The 7,721-nt window shown below is 28.1% G+C and overlaps 1 non-coding gene across 1 annotated transcript; it reads right to left on the reverse strand.

Annotated features, from left to right (window-relative positions):
* Positions 1–5,961: 5,961 nt before the first annotated feature.
* Positions 5,962–7,721, reverse strand: LOC137807616 (uncharacterized). The gene has a single exon (XR_016519095.1). It is a non-coding gene; the product is annotated as an uncharacterized LOC137807616 (transcript).

Below are 7,721 nucleotides of genomic sequence, written 5' to 3' on the forward strand. Positions count from 1 at the left end.
TAATTTATATAAATGATCTAATTTAGTAAATATGTTTTGTCAATGGAAAATTAATGAGTTAGATAAAGAATATTAGTTTGGCTCCTTAGGAGATATTGAAAATCTCAATAGTTTTTTTTTAATTCAAAAGTAGGGTCGTGGTCCCAATATTGGTTGTTCATTGTTTAAAAGAAAAAAAAAACTAAATAGAACTAATCAAAATTTTAAAATAATTCTGCAAGACTAACTAAATTAATTATTGGTAGTAGTGAATTAAAGTAAACTGTTTATAAGATTAGTCAACAATGTCTATATTGAAAAAATAAAACAAACTATTATAATTAAGAATATTACAGTTATTAAATTATATCTTTTATTAAACTAAAATAAAGCTGACAATCAATACTTGAATATATATGCGATTTTTCTTGATAAAACTAGTTACTAATTATACTTAAAAATTTAGTGATGTCTTAAACAATTTATTTCATAAAATACTAAAAAATACTCACAGAATATTAAGGCATTTACAAACAATCCTTTTCAAATTTAAAAACAAATAAAAATAAAAATAATATGCTTATATCTACACACCGAAATGAGTAGTGGGTGTAGAATTTATGAGAAAGAGTTAATCTCTTACAATATGGTAGATTAATTAATGTTAAAGTTACTTACTTTTTATTACTAAAAACAAATCACATTCTTAGTTTTTTTTATAAAAATGGTTTCATGTATCTTTTTTAGATGTAGACTTAAACGCCTTAAGTAATTCTTCCTGGATTCAGTTAAGAGTATTCTGTTAGGTATATTTGAGAGTTTGTCTAATAAAAGAGGTTAAAGATTATGTTTATGTATAAGGGTTTAACCACCCTTAAGTAATTTATATTTAATTCAATTTTTATTATCGATAAAAAAAAAACTAAAAACACTTTTTTACGTTATTAGTAAAGTAACACAAACAAAGTGGTACTTCTATAATATCTATGTATTTTCTTTCTTCTTAAATTAAGATGATTGATGTGTATGGTCATTTTTTTTAAATTATATTTTTTCTATAATGAGAAAACATTACTAAAAAAGAACCGGAAGTGAATAATTATTAATTACAGAAAAAGATAAAAAAAATTTGCTCCTCATTCATATTGATATACCCGTTTAAATTCCAAATACTAGTTTAGTTTCCATTATTATGCACACTTTAATCATCATTACACTTTACTAAACAACCCTTAACAAACATTAGCTAACTAATTATAAAATATTTTACGAATAAAAGTAAATGAATAGACATTTAACAACATGCATTTGATGTACGTACATCTAGAAACACAATTCCAATATATTTTTACAAATGATCACATGTAAAAAAAAAGGAAGGAAAGAGCAAAAAAGTATCCAAACAAACCAGATATGTAATAAAAAAGGAAGGAAAGAGCAAAGTATCCAAACAAACCAGAGAAATGTTAAAAAAGTATACCCTTAATCTTATATAATTTTTAGTAGAGTTGACATGTGAACCCTCTTTTACGTTTATATATTATATATATTTACGTTTATATATTATATATATTTATGAATGGTTTGATAGGGGTAAATTGTCAAGTTCAACAAATTCTTGTTAAATAGATTATAAATGATGTAAGACTATATATTTACGAGTAGTTTGATAGCGAGTGACATAATAAACCTAACAAACTTTTTTTTTTACCATGTTGTACCTGTATGGACAATAAGAAGCCCCGACACTACCTTTAACTTGTCGTAGGATTGTTGGCGATGCTCGAACGTCCACAAGTCTCCTTCTCCCAACATTGGTAATCGATTGGTTGGAGTACATGCAATTATACTCCAACCAGAGATATATTGTGGTGGGATCTGAAAACGTACATTTTCCCTTTTTTGAACCCCCTTTGTATGAGTTTGTTTCCTGTCTTCGTCCGTTACCTTTTGGAGATACTGCATTTCAGCTTATTTAATGTTAATGATCACTATTTATGATATTCGTTATTCATTTAACGCTCATGATGGCTATCAATGATGCTCATTAGTTATTCAATGCTAACGGTAACTGTCACTAACTTCCGTTACTTATGATGCTCTTTACGTTGTTACTTGTTTCGGACTGTCGGTGCCAGGCTCGTCGTCCGATACCGACCAATACATATATTAAGAAGTGGACTTTAACTAAATCTTATAAAACCGACTCATAAGACGAAATTTGCATCTATTTATTTATTATTAAATGTTGTTAAGTAAACATGAGATCTTTGTAAACAAAATTATGAAAATGAGAAAAATAATTAGCTTGAAAAAATATTATTACAAGTGACATGAAATTATGCAAAATATCATTGAGAGAAAAGAATATATTATTGAAAAAATTGAAGAAAAAAGTCATGACAAGGAATGCATTTGTAATTGAAAGAGAGATTGGAGCAATGACCACTGACTTTATTTAGTTTCATGAATCAATGGCTTCAATTTGCCGTTGCTGACTCCTGCACCAAATCTGCGTCACTATTATATCCTTTTTCTACCATTTTGCAACTCCCACTTACTTATTTCAAACCTACATATATATATATATATATATATATATATATATATATAATTTTAAAACTTAAAGACAATATTTCTCTTCCAATTAATGGCCCCTTCAGTATCTCAAGGGCTTATTTCCCCTCACCCTTTCAAACTTCCAATTCTAGTGATTCTTCTTCAATCTTCTCAACTTAAACCAACACTCACCATTTTTATTTCATTTCAGTATATTAATCACTCTGACTTCATCTTTTTTTTTTATGATCAATTTCATATTTATTTATGTTTAGAGAAACTTTCAGTAAGCAATTCTATAAAAAAAACACAAGAAAAATAAAATAACATTATGTATAAGTGAATTAGTAGAAATTCTCTCACATGGTATCTACATTCTTAATTTTAATTTATATATAAATAAGTTTCATTTTTTCTCTTCAATAAGTATTGATTGAAAATTTCGTAATATTTTTTATTTTGAAAGGATTCGTATTTTTTTTAGAATAAAAAATGTTATCATTACATGAATATGATGGTATTTTTTTATTAGCAATTTAAGTGGTATTTCAACTATGCACTAAATTCAACTCTATGTCTTTATATTATATACACAGTTGTATAGAAGCTTATAGCTACTATTAAATTGCAAATTTTGAGACATTAATAATTTCAACCCTTCTTCTGTTCATGATAATATATAATGTTTTAAAATATATTCATAATCTAGGTTTGTTGATGACTAATATCCAACTATTTCATTTTCTTTAGTTTATACTTCTTCTCACTTGTCTCTATTTTTGTTTATAGAGAAACAAATATGTAATGCATTTTTTCTTAAAAGGATTCTGGAAAACACTTATTATGTTACCTCCTATTTGTAATATTCATAATTTAACTGTTTCTTAAACTTTGTATAAAAAAAATACTTTTTTTTGTGTGAAATTTGTGATATATTATTAGTTATTTTAGTCTCGTAGATATAATAATGATATAAATATGTATATATATAATAATAATAATAAACTAAAAAATATTGGAGATTAATATAGGGATAAAACAATATAAATATTTTCTATAGTTTTTGTATAATAAGTATGATTTCAAATATTTCGTTTAATTGTTTGTAATAAATGCATAAAAAAAGTAAAATGAGCTGAATATTTGCTTATTAGATTGTTGACATACAAAAATTATACAATTTAAAAATTATACTAATATGCATTTAGATTTTGTTATTTTAATTTTTTTTATAAATTATTTTTCAATAACCTTGTAATAATAATAATAATACTTTTTTACTTTAAAATCTCAATATAAATAATTTGTTAATATATTTCTTGTTCCAAACTCTCCATCCTAAACAAAAACATCATAAGTTATATAAAAATGAAATTAGATATCAACAAATAAGTTACTGGAAATGTATTTAATTTAAACAATACTGAAGAATAATAAAGTTTTTAGTATACAGTTTAGAATATATTTCTATGTATTTGTAATGAACTTTTTTTAATTATTGATGGTCCTAATATATTTTTATTAATATGAAAGCCAGCACGTAATAGATAAATTATGATCAATAATTTAACATTTAATATTATCATTTCTATCAATCACACATTATAATTAATACAAATGAAATTTATTATTGGTGGTAGTAAATTTTACTATTGTTCTAAAGCATGGGATTTCACACTACAGATATGATCTGAGTTATTATTTTTCCACTGTTTCTTTTCTCATTTTCCTTAATTTTTTTTAAAACTAGTGGAGTATATATTTTTAAAAAAATTAAGAATTATGTGAACATGAAGTGAGAGTATATATGTTACTTACTATTTCTTGTGATGTATCTATTTTGGAGTGTTAATCGGTATTGACTCATAATCAGTGAACCATGTTATCCTTTAAAAACTAAATAAATGTGAACCATTTAAGAGGTGATTCAATCCTTATAAAAAATATTCAAACCCTAAACTATTTCTTGTTATGTATCTATTTTGGAGATTACAACATTATTTTTACAAAAATAAATTAAAAAACTCAATTGATTGGACCTATAGGACCTAGAGGATTGGAGAGTTTCCTTCAACTATTCATGTATGTAACAAAAAAATTCATTTTTAGTTAAGTTGAAAAGAAATATCTAAATACATTTCCACCTACAAGAACAAATATGTGGAAGAAACATCAATAAACCATTCTCATACAGACCAGAGAGTCAATACACTAGTCGAAAAAGGAGAAAAACACATAATGAGACTTGACTCTCTCTTATTTGTTAAGTGATTCTTTACTCCTCATTTCACAAACAAAATTTTATATAAAAATTTTATTTTAAGTACAACTTCATATTTTATATTTTTAATTTAATTTTGTAAAAATAATGTTGTAATTATTTTTAAGTTTTGAATTATAACAGTTTTTTAAAAATAAATTATTATATATTAAAACATAAACTTTTGTTTTGAACAAATACACTATAGTCATTTGAAATAAATTAATTTCCAAATACCAAACAAGTGATTTTTGAAAGATAATAATGATATAATTAAAATTTCATACATCATATATAACAACTCATAAATATTATTATATACCTTTCATAACTCATGATTTAGCAACACATATTCCCCAATAAATAGTCTCAATTAAAACTTTGTCACTAAGTTACTAAAATCCTTAGTCATATTAATATTTTGTCTCACTAGTTAGAGACTGACACTTGTTGTAGGTTTTTATACATTTACTTATATTTAAATCTGAATTGAATTGAATAGTTTCTCTATTTAACAAGTTAACATCACAGTAATCACTTATTACATAAGTCACACCACTCCAACAACATAAAGATACAATCTCACATATATATTTCATCTCATAATAAGATTCATTAAAAGAGTAAACTAATACTTTCCTTTTTCCTTATTCCAAAGCTGAATCTATCACTTGAACAACTATTAGATGACATAGACGTATTGAATATCTATCGACAAGCTTCATAACTTTAAATCATTTCAAAATAGCTTTAAATTATCTCTTTCATTAAAGTTTCTTAATAAAAAAATAATTATTTCAACCTTTTAAACTCAATATATCCTGAGTTTTTCTCAAAAGTTCTAGATATTAAATCAAATCTAGATAAGTTGGTAAAAATCAAATCATTGTACCAAGACCCATTCTAAATAAATCACTCAAAATAAAATAAAAATTAAAACCTTGGTAAAAGAATATAATTACTCAAATAAATAATTAGGAAAGTCTTATATTGTCTTAGAAAAAAGTCTAAATAGATTTTTTAAAAGACATAATTTTTAAATAAATATTTAGTTTCTATTTATAAACTTTTAATTTTTATATATTTAAAATTTATCTTAAAAAAAAATCAAATAGTATTCCACTTCAAAACATTAAATTTTAAAGTTGTATAGCCTTAAACACTTTAAAATCACATACTTTTTCTTCTTCTTTTTTATTTAAAGAATTATATTTTTCCTTTAGCATGAGAAATAATGATCCCATGATGTTTTTCTTCTTTTGAGGGTCAAGTCATTTTCTACTCCAATTCTTGTGCCGGATTTCACACTGGCATTCATGGTTTCATCCAGGCACCGGCATGAAATGATATACAGTGCGTCAATCATTCTATTCAGGATAAAGATTATGTGTTTTACAATCACATCACACTCTCAACATAACTTTATCATCTTCTTGGACCCAACCCAATCCCGTTATGTGTTATCTTGTTCCATGTTGCCTCCCCCACTCGCCACCCAAAAAATATTCCCTGCAAAACAAACAATTAATTAATATCAAACCACCAAGCATAGAAACAACATAAATATAAATAAATCAATTCATAACACAACAATTAATATAAATAAATTCATAACAGAAAAATAATTAATATAAATAAATTCATAACAGAAAATAATTAATACGTGCAAGAAGAATACGTATTCACATCCAGCAAAGCAAGCGAATACATAATATAACAAAAAAGAGAGAGAAAACAAACAGTTTCAAAAACACATAAAGTTAAGACGAAGAAGTGAGAAATGAAAATACCACGGTTTATGACAAAAACTTAACAAAAAGAAAAAAAATAAAAAAATAGAGAAGCTATACTGAACAGAGAAAAAAATTCAAAGACAAAGAGGGTTTGTTATGAACAAAAATTTAAACTGGATCTAGTATTGAATTTTAATTTAGGATTGCTTGTTTGTTTTAAATTTTGAATCAAAATCGATTTTCATAAAATTAGGTCCAGAAGCTCCATGAATGGCCATCAATGGCTGCAACTGATTCATATAAGTTCTGTATTATATACACGCAGATACCCACGCACACAGACAAATCACATAATCAATTTTCGTTAGATTCTGAAATACGTCAGATCCCAAGCCAGAACGGCAGGATCCGCCGGTCGCTGCCGACTGCTGTGGCCGGGAACAAGGAAGGTAACCAAAGCGTGGTTGAATTCAAAGGTCCTCTGCTTTAGTCATAACGGAGAGCCGGCTGGGCCTCGGGTGAAAGTCTCCGCGCCGTTTCTGCTGGTGCGAGGAAGGTCGAATCAACGCTGCTAGAGCACGCTTGACGAGATCTCCCTCGACGCCGCGAATTCTCACGAGCGAGTTCGTCATCGCGGATCTGCGCGCGTTGAGTCGGTTTGGCGAGTACGGCGCCGGCGCGTGGCTCTTCTTGTGGAGGCTGCAGCGGAAGGAGCCAGGGTGCGTCGTAGGAGAGCACATGCATGTACGCTTCGGCTGGTGCGGCTTAATACTTCCCTGCCTGGACGCGGCGGCGATAGAGCGGTTCGGGGAGACGGAGCGATCAAGGGAGAAGCGCACAGAGGGAGCGGCGGAGGAACCGCAGAGGTTGACACGTGTGGGAGAGGAAGAGCGGTGGAAAAAGGTGGTTGAACTTGAGAAGCTAGAAGTGGAAGAGGCAAAAGCTGAGGATGAAGAAGAGGAAGATGAAGTGTGAGAGCGAAAGTGAGAGTTGTAGAATCTAGGGGTAGAGGAGAGGGATCCAATTACTGCACTTCTTGGTTTTCTAGAAGCTGCCGCCATTTTTTTTTTCTCTGTTGGAGAGAATTCGCAAGAGAGGGAAAAAATAAAGTGAAGAAGGAAGGAGCAGGATTTTTTTTCTCCCTAAGGCCGTGTTCGGCTCTTCGGTTTGGCAAACCTAGCTTTACTCGA

Source organism: Phaseolus vulgaris, chromosome 3, assembly GCF_051622355.1.
Source record: "Phaseolus vulgaris cultivar YP4 chromosome 3, ASM5162235v1, whole genome shotgun sequence".
NCBI classification, from domain to species: Eukaryota; Viridiplantae; Streptophyta; class Magnoliopsida; order Fabales; family Fabaceae; genus Phaseolus; species Phaseolus vulgaris.